This window comes from Dipodomys merriami, unplaced genomic scaffold (assembly GCF_024711535.1).
Source record: "Dipodomys merriami isolate MVZ:Mamm:240054 unplaced genomic scaffold, mDipMer1.0.p SCAF_601, whole genome shotgun sequence".
Lineage (NCBI taxonomy): Eukaryota > Metazoa > Chordata > Mammalia > Rodentia > Heteromyidae > Dipodomys > Dipodomys merriami.
The window spans coordinates 616,891-634,299 of NW_027206182.1; the positions used below are offsets into that span (position 1 = coordinate 616,891).

The 17,409-nt window shown below is 35.6% G+C and overlaps 1 non-coding gene across 1 annotated transcript; it reads right to left on the bottom strand.

Annotated features, from left to right (window-relative positions):
* Positions 1–6,099: 6,099 nt before the first annotated feature.
* On the bottom strand, positions 6,100–6,209 carry LOC138814716 (U6 spliceosomal RNA). The gene has a single exon (XR_011368059.1). It is a non-coding gene; the product is annotated as a U6 spliceosomal RNA (small nuclear RNA).
* Between the last annotated feature and the right edge of the window lie 11,200 nt (positions 6,210–17,409).

Sequence of the window (17,409 nt, forward strand, 5' to 3'; positions counted from 1 at the left end):
TACTTTTTAATCTTTGTGTAACCAATTTTAGTTTCTTTGTTCAGTCTTTCTGACATTCTCTCTGGAGATTCATTTGAGTCTGCCTCATTAAAAATATATTCATCAGCTAAATGACTTTCAGTTTCTGTTTTTCCCTGACTTCGTGTAGGCTGTGATAGCAGCCCTGACTGGCTGTGCTTACTGGAGTTTTTGTTTATTTGTTTGGTGTAGTATTTTATTTTAGAGGTGTAGGATTACTATTTAAGGTAGTAGCTTCTCTGGATCCCAGTGGTCCCCTGACCTAGGGTCAATGGGTTTTTCTCCTAAAGATTCAAAAAACAGCTGACTAAATTCCTGTTTAAATTTTCCCAAAATGAGGCAATCTGGCATCCTTGCAAAGGAATCAATAATCCTCTGTAACCACTTACAGAAATGGTCTATCAAGATGGCTTTTCAAGATTGACTGTGAAAAATGTTCATTTCCTATTCAGGACCATAAAGCAGCTCACATCCCAGGGAGCAGAATTTTGGAAGGAAGGTCCCCTTCCTTCCTTCTCTTATTATAGATCAAACCATAATATTCTGCAGTTGTGGCCAGCCTGGAGCACATTTTCCCAAGAATAATATTCTGTAGTGTAAAAGAGGACCAACTATCAAAATAAATGTGAAAATACTTGTCGACTAAAGACTGATTTATCTTGCTTATATCTGTTGTTATTTTCATTACTTCAAACACATAGATAAATTATATTGGGATTAGAAAAGAGGCAAGGGGTTAATGAAATAAACATTCAGTTTACTTTCATATATCCAATATAATACACTTAATCCCTTACGGAAAATTAAAACCAACTGTAGAAACAATGTCAGAAATATAAAATAAGCCTCAATATGAATAATCTGGCACAGATACATCATCATCTACTCAGAAATTGCCTCTCTGTACATATTTATTTGGTACAAAATAATAAAAATTTAATTAATGAATATGATGTTTAAGTATAATCTGAAATAGTCCTCGTGTATATGATTGTATATAATTTTTAGATGTCACCTAGCAGGAATTTAACATGCATGTAGAATTCAAATTTCCAAAATTTTATCAAGATGAGAGGAGTAATCCCTCCTGTATTGTGTGGTGTGAATTTCACTAAAATGCTGAACTCTTCCACCTAATACTGAGACATGTGCAATAATTTATTATTTCATATTAAAATGAGTGCTGTGTACAATATACGTTGAATTATTACATTAATTCGCAGAAATGAAACAATAATGATATATTATTTGTTTAAATTATAATGCTTCTAATTTCACAATTCATGAAATATATTATTAAAATAAGTTTCATTTTTTTCTTTTCTATACCTGGCAGAAATTAAAATTATATATTAAACGTTCAATATGAAGTAATCAATAATAACTAATATATTATTAAAAGTATATACTAATAAACTGTGATGTAAATTATCGTTCTAACAAATTGTGATCTAAACTACATTTAATAGAATTAATTTAATATTTATTAAACTTACCATCTTGTTATTGTTTCCTAACTGTGTCATTTGTTATTCTTGGTCCAAGTCATCTCTTCACCTCAATTGTTTAATTTTCTATTTTATCTCTATTGTTTTGTTGATTATGCATTTTGTTTTCCCTTTCTAGTGACTGACATAAGGCTGAAAATCTGTATGCTAGTTTAATACTTCCTATGTTAAAGTTAAATTGCTGCTCTCCACAGTTGTTCTACTCTTCTTTTTGTAGTACAGAATTTCCCCTAGTCCCATCGACTGTATTGCTACTCCCATATATTTTTTTTATTTAAATTTTATTTTCAAGGTAGTGTACACAGGGGGTATAGTTACATAAGTAAGGTAATGCATTTATTGCTTTTCTAACTTGTTTGTCCTTCCCCCTTTTTTTCTCCCTCTTCGCTCCCAATGCACCTCCCAAGATTATTTCCAAAATATTGTCTTGTGAGTATCACTGTTGCAGAGGTTCCCATTTTGTCCTTTGTCTCACCATTTTGTTTTTTCCCTTTCCCTTCCCCAGTTTAGATCAACATATTTACAATACCCAATGTATCAAAATCAAATACAGTGACTATAGCGGATAACCCATAGGTGGGGAAAACATAAATCATGTAATACATTAAGAACAACAACAACAAAGAACATGTCTTGGAGTTCATTTCATTTAGAATCATCTTATATGGTCATATGTACATAGGTATTGAGTTATTTTGCTCATCTACTAAGATTATACTTGATGTACACAATAATGCTCCCCTAGGAAGAACAACTCCTACTTACTTAGCTTCATTCTGATGTAAGGTCAGTGTTGTCCCCTGTATCCTCATGTTGTACATTACAACTCTATACCTGGTCATACTGTATATCCACTATCTTCTACATTGTGAACTAAATGTTCCAGAAATTACACTTTGCTTTAATTTAAAAAAAATTTCGTCTTAATGTTTGAGGGGTGTGTGAGTGTGTGTGTGTGTGTGTGTGTGTATGTGTGTGTGTGTGTGTGTGTGTGTGTGTATGTGTGTGTTTACAAAGATCAGAACACAACATTTTTCTTCATTTAGAATACAACTTTCAGGTCATTGTAAGTTGTGGCTAATGGGAAAAGTCTCTTGCTATTTTAAGGATGAAACATAAAGATATTTGTGCATGTACCACATTTGCTTTATTAGTATGTAGTTGAACACTGAACTTTGACTTATATCTTGGCTCTTTTGAATAAGAATTAACTATAGATATATTTAAGAATTACCCAGTGAGAAATAATCACATGATTGGTGGGTCAGATGATATTTCAACTTTGAATTTCTTTAGAAACCTGCATACTACTTTCTACAGTGAGAATACTAACCAAGAGTGTAGAAAATTTCCTTTTCTCCCCACTCACCAACATTATTACCTTTTGTTCAAAGGTAATAAAGGGCAGGTTTATACTATTTGCAGTAATACAAACTGGCGTTAGACTTAAATCCAACCTCCTAAATGCTTGGAATTACAAGCCTTTACCACCACAACTGGTTCCATTGATTTTTTATGAGTTATAATAGTTATGAAGTAGTATCATAGTAATTTTGAATTATATTTATCGAATGACTTCTACTCAGAAAGCATTAAGCCAGCATAGCAGTTGTATTAAACACAACTTTGTAAACCCACAGGCGATTTTCAGGGCTGTATGGAGAACTTGTCTATTCAGCCTTTTGTCCATTTTTAATCCAGTTTCTTGTTAATCTCATCTTTAAGCTCTTTAAACCAGATCAATAATTAATTAAAGGTAGAAAAGAAAAAAATGTAGCAACTCCTAACATTTTTCAATTTTCAATAAGATGGTATTGCTTAAATCATTTTCTGTTTACACTTGTGACTATATATCTCAATTTATTTAGACCTTTTACAAGGCTGTAGTTCATTCAATTTACTTTGATTGTTTTTTCCACAGCCTGTTTATCTAATTTTCCTTGGTTTCTTTCAGTCCCAATGGTTCAAATTTCAAACTGAAGAATAAATGGAAGGAAGCAAACAAAAAATACAGTTCCTCTCATCAGATGATGCCTGTATAAGAATGAGGAAAGAGCTCATCCATCTAAGAACCTATGATAGGACAACAAAAAAAGAATTCATTCTTCTAGGTCTTCTTTATCTTTGCAATGTAACTTAATTGTTGTAAAACACAATATACTGCTCAGATACTTTTATGTTTTATCAGTTTTACACATTTTCATATCGATTTCATCTCAGTCTACAACATAACTTCATCGTTCTGTCTCTGGTATTTTTACTCTAACAAGACATAAGATAACCAGTTTGATTTACAGCATGAGAAATTATCCCACTGGCTTGCTTGGAAGCAGAGCATGGTCAATAGATATTAGTTCTGGTTGCTCACTACATGTAATGTTTTCTGTACTACTTATCACATTTTATTTAGTATTTAAAAAAGACTGCTGGCTAAACTCAAAGCTCATCCATAGAAGTTTATATTAAGTATTTCACAAGTGTTATTTCCTTTAATTTTTCAGATAACATTTGCTATAATGCTAATGTTATTACCATTTTAGTGTTGGGAAAAATTGTAATTAAAGGCAGTAAGTGTATGGCCCAAAGACACACAGAGTGAGGAAGAAAATGAGTCAAAGTTTCCAAAAGTCTTTCAGCAATACACAAAAGGTAGATAAAATCTCTTCATTCTATGACACCCTCAATTCAATATTCATATTGTCCAAGAAATAATAGCATACAATGTCTTGGTCACATTGGGTTATCATGCACAGAACTTATAAATTGAGGTACAAAGAGAGGCATATTTCTTCTGTCCCACAGTTCCAGTATCCTTTTTAAAAAGTACTAAAACTTTTAAATATTAAAACTTACTGTCTTTTAAGAATTCTAAAACGAAATAAATTCACATATAATCAATCCAAAATGTTTTAAATGTAGGAGATGATAAAACAGGCCCCTGTGAAGTAAATTTTCTTCTACTTTATACGTTATTCTTAAAGCCTTTTGCTGGTTTATCATGCCTGTAATCCTAACTACTGGGGATATCTACTCAGGAGCCTGAGATCTGTGGATAACAGTTGGAAGCCTATCAGGGCAAAATAAATTCATGAGATTATTTTTCAAAACTTTTAATGAACTATCAAAGGGCCAGGAATGGAGATGTAGCTCATTTAGTAGCTCACCAATAGAGCAAAAAGGCCTAGCAAGACTTTGAAGCCCTGATTTCAAACTCTGAGCATGCCAACACACATGCAAGTGCGTGGGCACACACACATTTATTCAAAATACCTTCATATTAGTGTTTTGCATTAATTTCTTAACAATATTATGAGTAAAATAAAGGAAATAAACTCTTCCATCTCAGAACATTTTTATATGTTTTCATTGCTGAAAGATTAAAAATTAAAAACCTCACTTTACCATTACCATTACTAACTTGCTAACTGCTGATTTTGCTTCTGTAAATATGCTTGCATTCAGACCCCCTTCACTGGGAAATAAAACTGGGCAGAGTCTCGAGGCCCAGATATCCGGATATCGGCCGTCCCAGATGTCCGGATGGCAGCCCACCCCAGGACAAGGTCAAAGGTTACAGATAGTACATGTTTTTCAGTTTTAGTTTATGTTTTTCAGTTCCAGTTCAGTTCAACAAACCCCGGGATGGACCTTGACAATGACCACCTGGCAAGACCACAAGCTAAGCCAAATGTCAACCAATCATAGGCCTGTAACCATGTAAACTCCCCCTTAGACCAACCATGAGACAATTGTTTTACAAAGAGTGTTTTATGCTAATTTGTGGTTTTTGCCTTTAAAAATGCCTGTAACTGCTGCTCAGGGCGCTCTGATTGCCTGGGGCAGAGAGTCCGTTTGCACAAATGCCAAATAAACTCCTCTTGCTTGTTGCATCTGCTGGTTTGGAGTCTTGGTTTCTGGGGTGCCCTCCCGTTGAGAAAGTATCCCAGTGAGTCTGGGGTCTTTCAATTGCAAAATTACTGTACAGAAGGGTCACACTTACATAAGCAAGGCAATGACTACATTTCCTAACAAGCATTGTTAACTCCTCCTTTATTATTCCCCTACTATCCCTTCCCTTCCACCTCCACAAGTCCACTCACCTCCTCCCTTCCCCCGCCTCAATTGTAAAGTTCATTTTACAACCTAGTGTCTTGTGCATCTCATTGTTACAATGGGTGAACCTGTATTCCTATTTAAGCATTTTCTTTTTCTCCTTCCCATCCAAAAATTTGAAGAGACTATATACAAGATGTAGGTGCACCAACTTCAAATACAGTGAAAATAAGTGATTTAACATGGGGTCCGAACATATAAAGAAACAAAAAAAACCATACTGAACGTTATACGTATGTGAGAAACAATAGCAAGAAAGAAAAAAACACTTGTGTCACTAACTTCAGTTCATTTACCTTAACATAATCTTTTCTGGTCATATGTACATAGCTTTTGACCTTTTCTGCTTATCCCAGACATATATTAGTTATTGAAAATTAGGGAAACCATGGGACTTATGTTTGTTTGGACTTGGCTTATTACACTTCATAATCTATTTCCCAAGTCTTTCCACTTCCTAACAAATTAGGCAATGGAATGACAGGAATTTGCCTGTCATCCTTAAGCAGGGGCCATGTTAATCTTCTCCGTATCATTCCAAATTTAGTGTATATAATGCTTCCTCAATACTTCTCAGGGAGCAGAGGAGGGAAGGCCATCCCTCACCCTCCAGTACTGGAGATCTCCATCTTGGATACTGACAATGCTCGGTGGAGCTGCTAGCTCCAACTTAAGCCTTGGATGAAAACTAGAGTCATTTAGTAGGTCACAAGAATCTAAGCTGACCTGCCAGACTGAGCTCCACCCAGGGAAAAGTCACCCAGCTCAGGCGCTAGCCCCAGCAGTGGCTTTCTTCACTGGGTAATCAGAGCCAGAGGCTGCCCCTCCTTTAGCAGCCATGACAATCAATTGAAATTCAGTAAACAGAAACCCTGAGAGTGACTCCAGGCTGGGCTCTGTGAGTTTATCACAAACTAGCCCCTGGGAAAAGCTACTGTTTGCTGAAAGGCTTCAACACTACCCAGAACCTAGCCTCATCACAGCATCTCCAAACTTGAGGAAAAAGCCGTCTCCCTCTTTTGTGATACTCAAAGCAGATCTCCCTTCCATTGAACTAACCTGGGAGGAGGATCACAAAATCCTGGGTAAAGCAGAGCATCTTTCTGCCTGTTCAAACAAACTGACTTAAGAAACCAACCAAGCCACAGGAAAATCAAACACCACAAAAAGACCAGAGACTCCAACCTGAGGCTGGTTATGGACACAAGGGAGATACATGATTTTTCCTACCCCTCACAAAAATTTTGTTTTTCTTTTTCTTTTTTTTTTTTTTGGTACCATTTATAAAAAAATGTTTTTGGAAACTTTTTTTTAATTTTTACATTTTTTGAAAAAAATTTTTTCTAGTAACTTTTTTTCTCTTATAATTTTTATTTTAGGAGTATATGTGTGTGTGCATATTTCTTTCTTTTCTTTTTCTTTTAAAAAATTCTTTTTGTTTTTTGTTTAGCTCTACTGAACTTCTGATCTTTTCTTCTTTTTTCTTATCCTTTTCACCTTTTCTTCTCTTTTGTTCTTCTTTATGTGACTTAATTGTTGTTCTGAACATCCTCAGATAAACCCGTAGTCGATTAGTAGACCTTATCCCCCATTGTGTACACACTTAATCCACAAATTCATTACTCAATTCAAAACCTTTTAGACTTAAATTCCTTAATATTACCACTACCTCTTTATACCTATATAATATTTTAAGTATTTTTATTTTTAAATTTTTCACATCTCCTTTATATTCCTCCCCGTCTCTCATTATATTGACGTTCTTCTCTGAATAGTTTGTATTCCTTTCTGCATCATATTTTTAATTTTTACTTTTCTACATTTTGGTCACTTTTTTTCCCTTTCTCTTTCTTCTTTTTTTCTCTCTCTCTACTTTCATCCTATCCAACTTATTTCCTACTTTGAGATTAGGACTCAGTTAACTCTCCCTGTACTTTCCCACATCACTCTATTCCTATTGTTTACCCAAATCTCTCCCTAAACCTAATAATTTCTGGTTTACCAAATTCTTCGCAGCCGATTAATATATAGTTGTTTAATGTTGAATAGATGTATCTGTTGAACTAGATTGTATCTGCAGAATATTGACTGTGCAAATACAGACTTTGGGTGATCCTTTCCTTAAGAAAGCGTTCTAGCAAAAAACTGTTGTTATTTTCATCCCAAATGGGCAGAGTAAGTTGGAAAAACACAAGAAAAATGGCAAGTCCGGGTATCTTCACTCCCACTCATGATAATCAGGAGACAGAACAGATAAAGGAAAAGTGCACTGCTGGCAAACATGATAAATGAAAATATTGAAAACATACAAAGGACTCTGTATGAGCATGATAGGTAAAGAGAGAAGGCAAACAAAAGGTCAATGCAGGAAAAGATTGAAAACCTACAAAGGACTATGTATTAGTGTGATAGGGAGAGAAAAGAGGCAATCCGAAGATTTATACAGGAATATCATGAGCGTGAGGAAGGTACTCAAAAAAATGATACAGGATTTGCGTGAGCAGATAGAGAATACTCAAAGAGAAAGGAAGGAAAGGCGTGACCAGGCTGAGAACACGCAAAGTGAACAACAGGATGGCATGAACATCAGGAAGCTAAGCAAAGAGTAATACAGGAATTGAGAGAGCAGGATGAGAATACACAAAGATCACTAAAGGCATTCATGGGAGCCATTAAAAAAGAGCTGAAGGAAGTCAGGGAGACCACAAAGGGAATGCTGAATGGAACCCAACAGAAGGAATGGAAGTCCAAGGAAACCATAAAAAACCAAATAAGTTATTTCAGAATAAACACTGGACACCCAATTAAGGAATTTAAGACGTTCATTCAAGATCTAAAACAAAGCTGCAACAAAGAATTTGAAGCCATCAAAACTGACTAATTAGAAGGAGAAGAAATTAAAATTAAATTAGAAAGTCTTGACAGCAGGTTAGACCATGAAGAAGATCGAATCTCAGGGATTGAAGACAGCCTAGATATTATAGAGAAAGAACATACATCCATCCAAGGCAAATCCAAGAAATATGATAGATCTATCCAACACTTGGAAGACACCATCAGAAGGCCTAATCTGAGGATAATGGGTGTAGGGGAGCACCTAGAAACAGAAGTTAATGGTCTAGGAAATTTGTTTAACAGGATCCTAGCAGAGAACTTCCCAAACATACAAAAAGATAGGCCTATTCAGATATAAGAAGCTTTTAGAACTCCAAATAGACCAGACCAGAATAGAACATCCCACAGTCAAATTATAATACACAGGAACAACTCAGACAAAGGAAAAGATCCTTAAAGCTGTGAAGGAGAAAAGATTAATCAGCTATAAAGGGAAACCAATTAGAATCACCTCAGATTACTCAGCAGAGACAATCAAGGCAATAAGAGCCTGTAACGATGTATGCCATGCCCTCATATCAAACAATTACCAAGGAAGAATACTCTACCCAGCTAAACTCTCCTTCACAACTGAAGGCCAAATAAAAACCTTCCATAGCAAAGAAAAATTGAAACAATACATCTCCACCAAACCAGCCTTACAAAAGATTCTTAAAGATGTCCTACACATAGAAAACCAACAAGACCATAATAAAGGCCAAGAAACTGCACCCAAACTGAGAATCCAAGAACCAAAGGAAGAACCCAGGTTTAGGGGCCCCCAAGAAGGTGGATAACAAGGCAGGAACCCCCAAATACCTCTCAGTCTTATCTCTCAATATTAACGGACTTAAGTCTCCATTTAAGCAACATAGACTGTCTAGTTGGATTAAAAAACAAGATCCTTCTGTCTAGTGCCTTCAGAAGTCACATCTAGCCCGTAAAACCAAAAACATTTTCAATGTTAAAGTCTGGACCAAAATCTACCAAGCAAGCGGCCCCCATAAACAGTTGATAGTTACAATCCTAATAACAGATAAAATAACTTCAAATTAAAATTTGTGAGAAGAGATAAAGAAGGTCGCTACAAGCTATTTAAGAGATCCCTCCTTCAGGAGGATATTACAATTCTAAATATCTATTCACCAAACAATGGAGCACCCAAATTTATCCAATAAACACTACTTTCCCTCAAATCCAACATAGATCCAAAGACATTAATTGTTGAGGATTTTAATGGACCAATCTTCCAATAGATAGGTCAACTCGGCAAAACCTCAACAGAGAAAGCGCAGATCTAAACAACTGCACAGATCAACTAGTTGTTACATCAATCTACTGAATATTTCACACAGCAGCATCAGAATACATGTTTTTCTCAGCAGCACAGTGAAAATTTTCCAAAATACACCACATTTTAGGTCACAAAGCAAACTTGTACTAATTCAGAAATATTGAAGTTATATCATGCTTTCTCTCTGACCACAAGGGAATACAATTAGAACTCAACACCGAATGCCACCAAAGAAAGTCCTGTAATACACAAAGGTTGAACAACACACTATTGAATGACGAGTGGGTCATGGAAGAGACTAGAAAGAAATTCAAATTTTCATGATATTCAACAAAAATGAGCACACAAATTACCAGCTCCTCTGTGACACAGCAAAAGCAGTACTCAGAGGCAACTGTGTAGCTCTGAGTTCCTACATCAACAAATTGGAGTGATCTGAAACCAACAATTTAACGACACATATGAACCTCCTTGAAAGAGAGCAGCAAGATAAACCCCAATCCAGTAGACGGAAAGAAATAATTAAAATTAACTCAGAATTAAATGAATTAGAATACAAAAAAGTATGGAAAGAATCAAGAAAACAAAGAGTTGGTTCTTCGAAAAAATTAACAACATTGACAAACCCTTAGCAAATCTTATGAGAAAAAGAAGAGAACACACCCAAATAAATAAACTCAGAGATGAGAGTGGAAACATCATCACAGAAAGAACCAAGATTCAGAACAGTATAAGGGAATACGTCTCAAAATTTTATCTAATAAGTTTGAGAACTTGGCTGAAATGGACATTTTCCTAGCAAATATTGACATGCTAATACTAAACGAAGATGAGTTAAACCATCTTAACAGGCCCATATCAAGCATTGAAATAGAAACAGCAATAGGAAACCTCCCATCTAAGAAAAGTCCAGGACCAGATGGTTTTACAAAGGAATTCTACACAGGCTTCAAAGCAGAGCTCACACCAATACACCTCCAACTCTTCAATGAAATTGAAAGAGAAAGTTCACTACCGAACACATTCTATGAAGCCATCATCACCCTCATCCCAAAATCAGGCATGTACTCATCAAAGAAAGAGTACAATAGACTCATTTCTTTGATGAACATTGATGCAAAACTTCTCAACAAAATTTTGGCCAATCAACTTCAACAATTCATCCAAAACATAATACACTATGATCAAACAAGATTCATTTCAGGGATGCAAACCTGGTTCAATATATGCAAATCAATTAATATTATTCATCACATCAACAGGGGCAAGGATAAGAACCACATGGTTATCTCAATAGATGCAGAAAAAGCATTCAACAAGATCCAGCACCCCTTTATTATGAAGGTTTTGGAAAACTTAAGAATCCATGGAACATTCCTCAATACAATAAAAGGTGTACATGACAAACCTAAAGCCAGCATTATACTTAATGGTGAAAAACTAAAGCCATTTCCTCTTAACTCAGGAACAAGACAAGGATGTCCACTCTCTCCACTTCTCTTTAATCTAGTTTTAGAATGCCTAGCTACAGCAATAAGACAAGATGCAAACATAAAGGGGATCCAAATAGGGAAAGAAGAGATAAAATTCTCCCTCTTTGCAGATGACATGATCTTGTACTTAAAGAATCCCATAGACTCCACTCCCAAAATACTCAAGCTGATTCAAAACTTTGGCAAAGTAGCAGGGTATAAAATTAACCCCCCAAAATCAATGGCTTTTCTGTTTTCCAACAATGATAAAAGTGTGGCTGAAATTAGGAAACTACTCCATTTGTAATAGCCCCACAAAAAATAAAATACCTAGGAATTAACTTAACCAAAGAAGTGAAGGACCTCTATGATGAAATCTTTAAAAACTTGAAAAAGAAGATCAAAACAGAACTTAGAATTGGGAAAACTTTCCACGTTCCTGGATTGCAAAGATTAACATCGTAAAAATTGCAATACTTGCCAAGGCTATCTACAAATTCAATGTGATACATATCAAAATTCAAACCTTCTTCTCCAAGGGAATAGAAGAGGCAATCCAAAAATTCATATGGAACAATAAAAGACCCCGAATAGCAAAAACGCTCCTCAACGGAAAGAACACTGCTGGAGGAATATCAATACCAAATTTCAAACTCTACTCTAAAGCCATAGTAATCAAAACAGTTTGTCACTGGCACAAGAACAGACCTCAGGACCAATGGAATAGAATTGAAAACCCAGAAATGAACCTACAGACCTATAGCCATCTAATCTTCGATAAGGTAACTAAAAAAATAGAATGGAAGAAAGACAGCCTCTTCAGTATATGGTGCTAGAAAACTAAAGTTAGATCCTTACATATCACCCTGCACCAAAATCAACTCGTAATGGATCAAAGACCTCGGAGTCAGAGCAGACACTCTGAAAACATTAAAGAATGGAATAGGAGAAACCCTAGGTCTCTTTGTCACAGGCCGAAATTTTCTTAATAGCGTCCCAGAAACACAACAAATCAAAGAAAGGTTGGACATATGGGATTGCATGAAGTTGCAGAGCTTCTGCATGGCAAAGGACATAGCTAGCAAGATCAATAGAAAGCCCATGGATTGGGAGAACATCTTCACTAGCCATACAAAGGACAAGACTCTCATATCTACAATATACCTGGAACTCAAAAAGTAAATCTCCCAACAACAAATCCTCAAAGAAACAACGGCCCAATAAATATGTGGGCTAAAGAGTTAAAGAGAAACTTTTGTGAAGAAGAAAGAAGGATGACTAATAGACACATGAAGAAAAGCTCAACCTTCCTAGCCATAAAATAAATGCAAATTAAAACAACATTATGATACGACCTCACCCAAGGAAAATAACAACAGATGCTGGAAGGGATGGGGACAGAAGGGAACATTACTTCGTTGTTGGTAGGAGTGTAAACTTGTTCAACCTCTTTTTGAAACTAGTATGGAGGTTCCTCAAAAGACTCCACATAGAGCTCCCCTATGACCCAGCAATCCCACATTTGGGAATTTACCCAAATGTTTACAAACAAGACCACACTAAAGCTACCAGCACAACTATGTTTATTGCAACATTATTTACTATAGCTAAGATATGGAACCAACCCAGATGCCCCTCAGTAGATGAATGGATCAAGAAAATGTGGTATATATACACAATGGAATTCTAACCCTCCATCAGAAAGAATGTGAGTGCCCCATTTGTTAGGAAATGGAAAGACTTGGAAAAAATTATATTGTGTAGTAAGCCAAGCCCAAAGAAACATAGGTCCCATGGTTTCCCTTATTTGCAATATCTAGTATTTGTATGAGTCAAGCAGTAACGGTCAGATAAGGTGATGTTAGGAAAATGAACCCTAAGATATGTATTTAAATGTTTTTTTTCCTTTCATTCATTCGTTTCTAATGCATTTATAAGATTATTTCTTAGTTGCTTTGTATGTCCCTCCCCCATAGTATAACCCCTGCTTTCACTGTATTTGATGTTGGTATAATTTGTGGAGGGGAAGGGGAAAAACAAGTCATTTAAACAAAGATACAGATGTACCCGTTGCAACAATGAGAAGTACAAGTTGTCATGTCGAAAACGAACTTTACAACTTTGGTGTGTATGGGGGGTGAGGAGTTAGTGGGGGGGGGAACCTGGGGAGGGATAGGAAGGGGAAACAATTCTTGATAAAAAATGTACTGAATATCTTGCCCATGTAATTGTAACCCCTCTGTACAGTATGTTACAATAAAAAAAAAAATAAAAAATAATTCCAGATATTTATTTTTCAAGAGATGTGTAGGAGGCGGAATTCAATTATTCTATACAAGGGACCTGTCATAATGAACAATACAGTAAGTGTTAAGGTTTGTTAAAAGTTTTAATGTTTGAATTGTATTTAATTTGGGGTATTTGCTTATATATGCCCAAACTAGGTCTGTTTGGCAGGTCATAATTCTTTTCTATAAAATAGTTAAGATTCATGGTAGCAGATATATACCACTAAGTATGTACATTTCAGAGTTTAGAAACTTTACTAATGAGACCTTGCAAAGTCTCAGTGTAAAGTACCAGAATAAAGAGTTGACTTTGTTATCTACACAGTTTCTATTAAAACTATAGCACTTCCTTACTTTATATGTTAGCGAGGAACAAATGAAGATATAAAACATACACAAATTACAAGATTTACCACAAATGGTAATCTTAGTGGGTGACTTTAACCACTACTCATAGCCTATAAAATTCTTGTTGAACATCATAATCTTAGCCACTGTTAACTGTAAAGAAATATGACAATAATAAAATCTAATATATAGTACAATTTAAATACTGAAAACACTGGTAATTGTTTTGCTTTTTATTTTATTAATCATTAATACTTAATTATCAGCTTTCTTTATTTGTAGCATTGTTTTCCTTGTTGTAATAGGATACAACTTTTTGTAAGTTGTCATTAGGAGGTACTTTGAGAAGGTTACTGGGATAGCCAAACCATTTTTTATAGGTGCATGTAAATTTAAAAAGAGGAAAATTAATAACAACATATTTATTTTAAAAATGGTCAAGTAGAATCTGAATCAGGAATACTGATAAATGTCCACACTTAAAATCCTAGACCTAGGCTGTAGCAGAGGTATTACAGTGTTGAGGCCAAAAAAGTGGGAGACTGTGTTTTGTTTTTTTGTTTTTTTAATTTGGATTTTTTTTGGTCATGAGGCTTGAACTCTGGGGCCAGGGTTCTGGCCTTCAACTCAAGGCTAGTGCTACCACTTGAGCCACAGCACCACTTGCATCTTTTTCTGCTTATGTGAAGCTGAGGAATCAAACCCACGACCTCATGCATGCAAGGCAGGCACTCTACCATTGAGCCACCTTCCCAGTACCAGAGAGATTGTATTTTAAAAAATCATCTAAACAACATTTGCTTCTGCTTTGGGTTATATAATGAAATATATGAATATCTTTTTACATTTTGTGCATTGTTGTGCTTCTAAATATATCATAACTTCATCCACTTTATCCTTTTTAAAGTCATGAAATATTTCTGACAGTTTGTTTCTGTGAAGATTGTTTTGCATTTATAATTTCTTCTGAGTCATTTTTATTTTTTCAAAATCACTTTATATTTAATGCTGATGGGTATTTACACAGAGACAGGGATATAGAGGATTTAGTTTACAAGTGAACATTAAAATTAGACCTCAAAAACAAAAATCAGCCTTAACACATATTTCCATATCTTTCCCCACATTCTCCCTAAAAGATGACAATATTAAGAATGTCTGAGGGAAGCTTTTAAGCTCCAATTTTGTTGGGCTTCTTAGGTTTAGAATTCTTAAATTACAGGTTGTAATGGAAAAAGATATTTTGGTGCACTTTGCCCTTCAGACTGTATCTTGTTCTTTCCTTTTCTCGATTCCATTATTAGAGATTTTTCTCAGAGATGACTCTATCTCAACTTTTCCCTCTTCCTAAATGGACAAATGAATTTGCAGACCAAGACTCTTAGACAGAAAGAGTTTAAGAGCATGAATCTAAGATACTTCTCGCATACACCATCCCTACAAAGACACACGTACCAAAGCAGGATACATAGTTTCATATTTTTCTACCAAGGCCAAGGCATGAGGATGCTTGCTTCTGAGGGTGCCTGTTTGGGGCTCTTCTTGATGTTGCAAATTAACTTTATATCTAGTTCCATTATCAGCTACTAAGGATGGCATGTTTATACCATCAGGAGGTTGGCTCAACAGGGAGGCTGGATGTGTCGCCTATGAGGGGCTCCAAGGATCCCTCATGAATGGCACAGATGATCTGTGTTGGAAATACAGTGGGCAATTAAGGTATCCTACAAACACCTTCTCTGCAAAGCAAAGTTTACTTCTGTGGAAGGCATTCTGTCTGTCGCACGCTCAAGTTGAATAAACACACTGGACAGGCAGCTCACCACTGGCTCCCATGAATTTGAACTTTGGAATCATCTTTCATATTGGCTCAAATTTTTGACTCCTTTCAAACTAGTCAAAAGTTTTAATAATCAACCAAATCCAGAACACCTGGCCATTTGAAAAATAACCAACTTTTACCCAGCTGGTGTTCTACCACTAGTGCCATGCCTCTAGCCCCTGGTACTTCTCTAAAATAGCATTGGCAAGGTTTTGACTACCTTTACAAGGGAAGTGCTTGTATCAGTGAATTACTTCAAGATTTAACTTCTACAATTCTCCCATCTGATTTTGCTTTCTTTTCTTCCAACCAATAAGCACTGACTTTCCTATTCAGCAGTATCCAATAAGATATTTTGATTTTAAAAATGGTTTTTTTAAGGCAGATTTTCAGTCAGTTACTGAACCAAAACTGTTATACAAGACCTAAAGCAACCATGCACACATTACTATGAAACAATTACTAAAGAGGTAAATATTGACACAATAACTCATTGTTAAAATGCTTGTTCTATCATCAAACTAGTAAAGGGATCTGCCAACACATAAAGACACACAACGTTTTTTAAGTGACTGGGGGCTGGTCTTGGGTTTGATTTCATGCTCTGGGCATTGTCCACTTTAGCCACAACTCAAAGCTACCACAATGTAGTATCTTTTTTACAGCCTCATTGGAAATAAAAGTCTCATCTTTCCTGTCTGGGTTGGCTTCAAACACAGATCTTCAGAATTCAGCCACCTGAGCATTTAGGATTATACTCAGCATCATCTCAGTTTTTAGGTAATTTTTTGCCAGTATTAAATCCTTGTAAGTCTTTCTGTAGCATTGGCCTCCAACCACCACAGAGATTCCCTTTGAAGTATATTTATTCTTTTATTTTTATATGTTTATTGTAAAAATACTGTATAGAGGGGTTAGTTACATGAGCAAGGTAAAGCATACATTTCCCATCAAGCATTGTTACCTCCTCCTTTGTATTTCCCCTACCATCCCTAACCTCCCAGCTCCAAAACTACATTATACACTCCTTCCCACACCCCCTAAATTGTAAAGTTTGTTTTTCAACAGTGTCTGGTGCCTCTCATTGTTACAATGGGTCAACCTGTATTCCCATTTAAGCATTCTGTTTTTTCCATTTCTCTCCCCAAACTAGAGAAGTGTATATACAAGATGCAGAGCACCAACATCAAACTCATTGGAAACAGGGGTTATGCTGTTTGGGGGTGGGCAGAATATAAACAAACAAAAATCAAATGGAACATTATAAATATGTTAGAACAATAGCAATAAAGAAAAAAACCACTTGTGTCCCAATGTTTGGGCTCATTTCATTTATCACCTTCTTATCTGGTCAAGTATCTGGTCAAGTATCGTATTTAGACCTATTTCTTTCCCATTCAATCCTACCAGTGGCTCCTACTTACTTTTCCATGGTGACATTTTCAATTAACAAACCCTGCTGATAAATAAAAGCACATATTGGAATAATTTGATTATGGAGATCATAGATTGTGGAGATCAACAGAATAAAACTAATTTGAGTTCCTGTTTCTGGTTTCTAGCTTTAAACTCTTTGGAAAATTTTCAGGCGTCCCTAAGTAGCATAGTTATAAATATGAAGTTTGAATGACCTGATAACTAAGAAGTCTCTCCTCAGTAATTTATGGTGTTT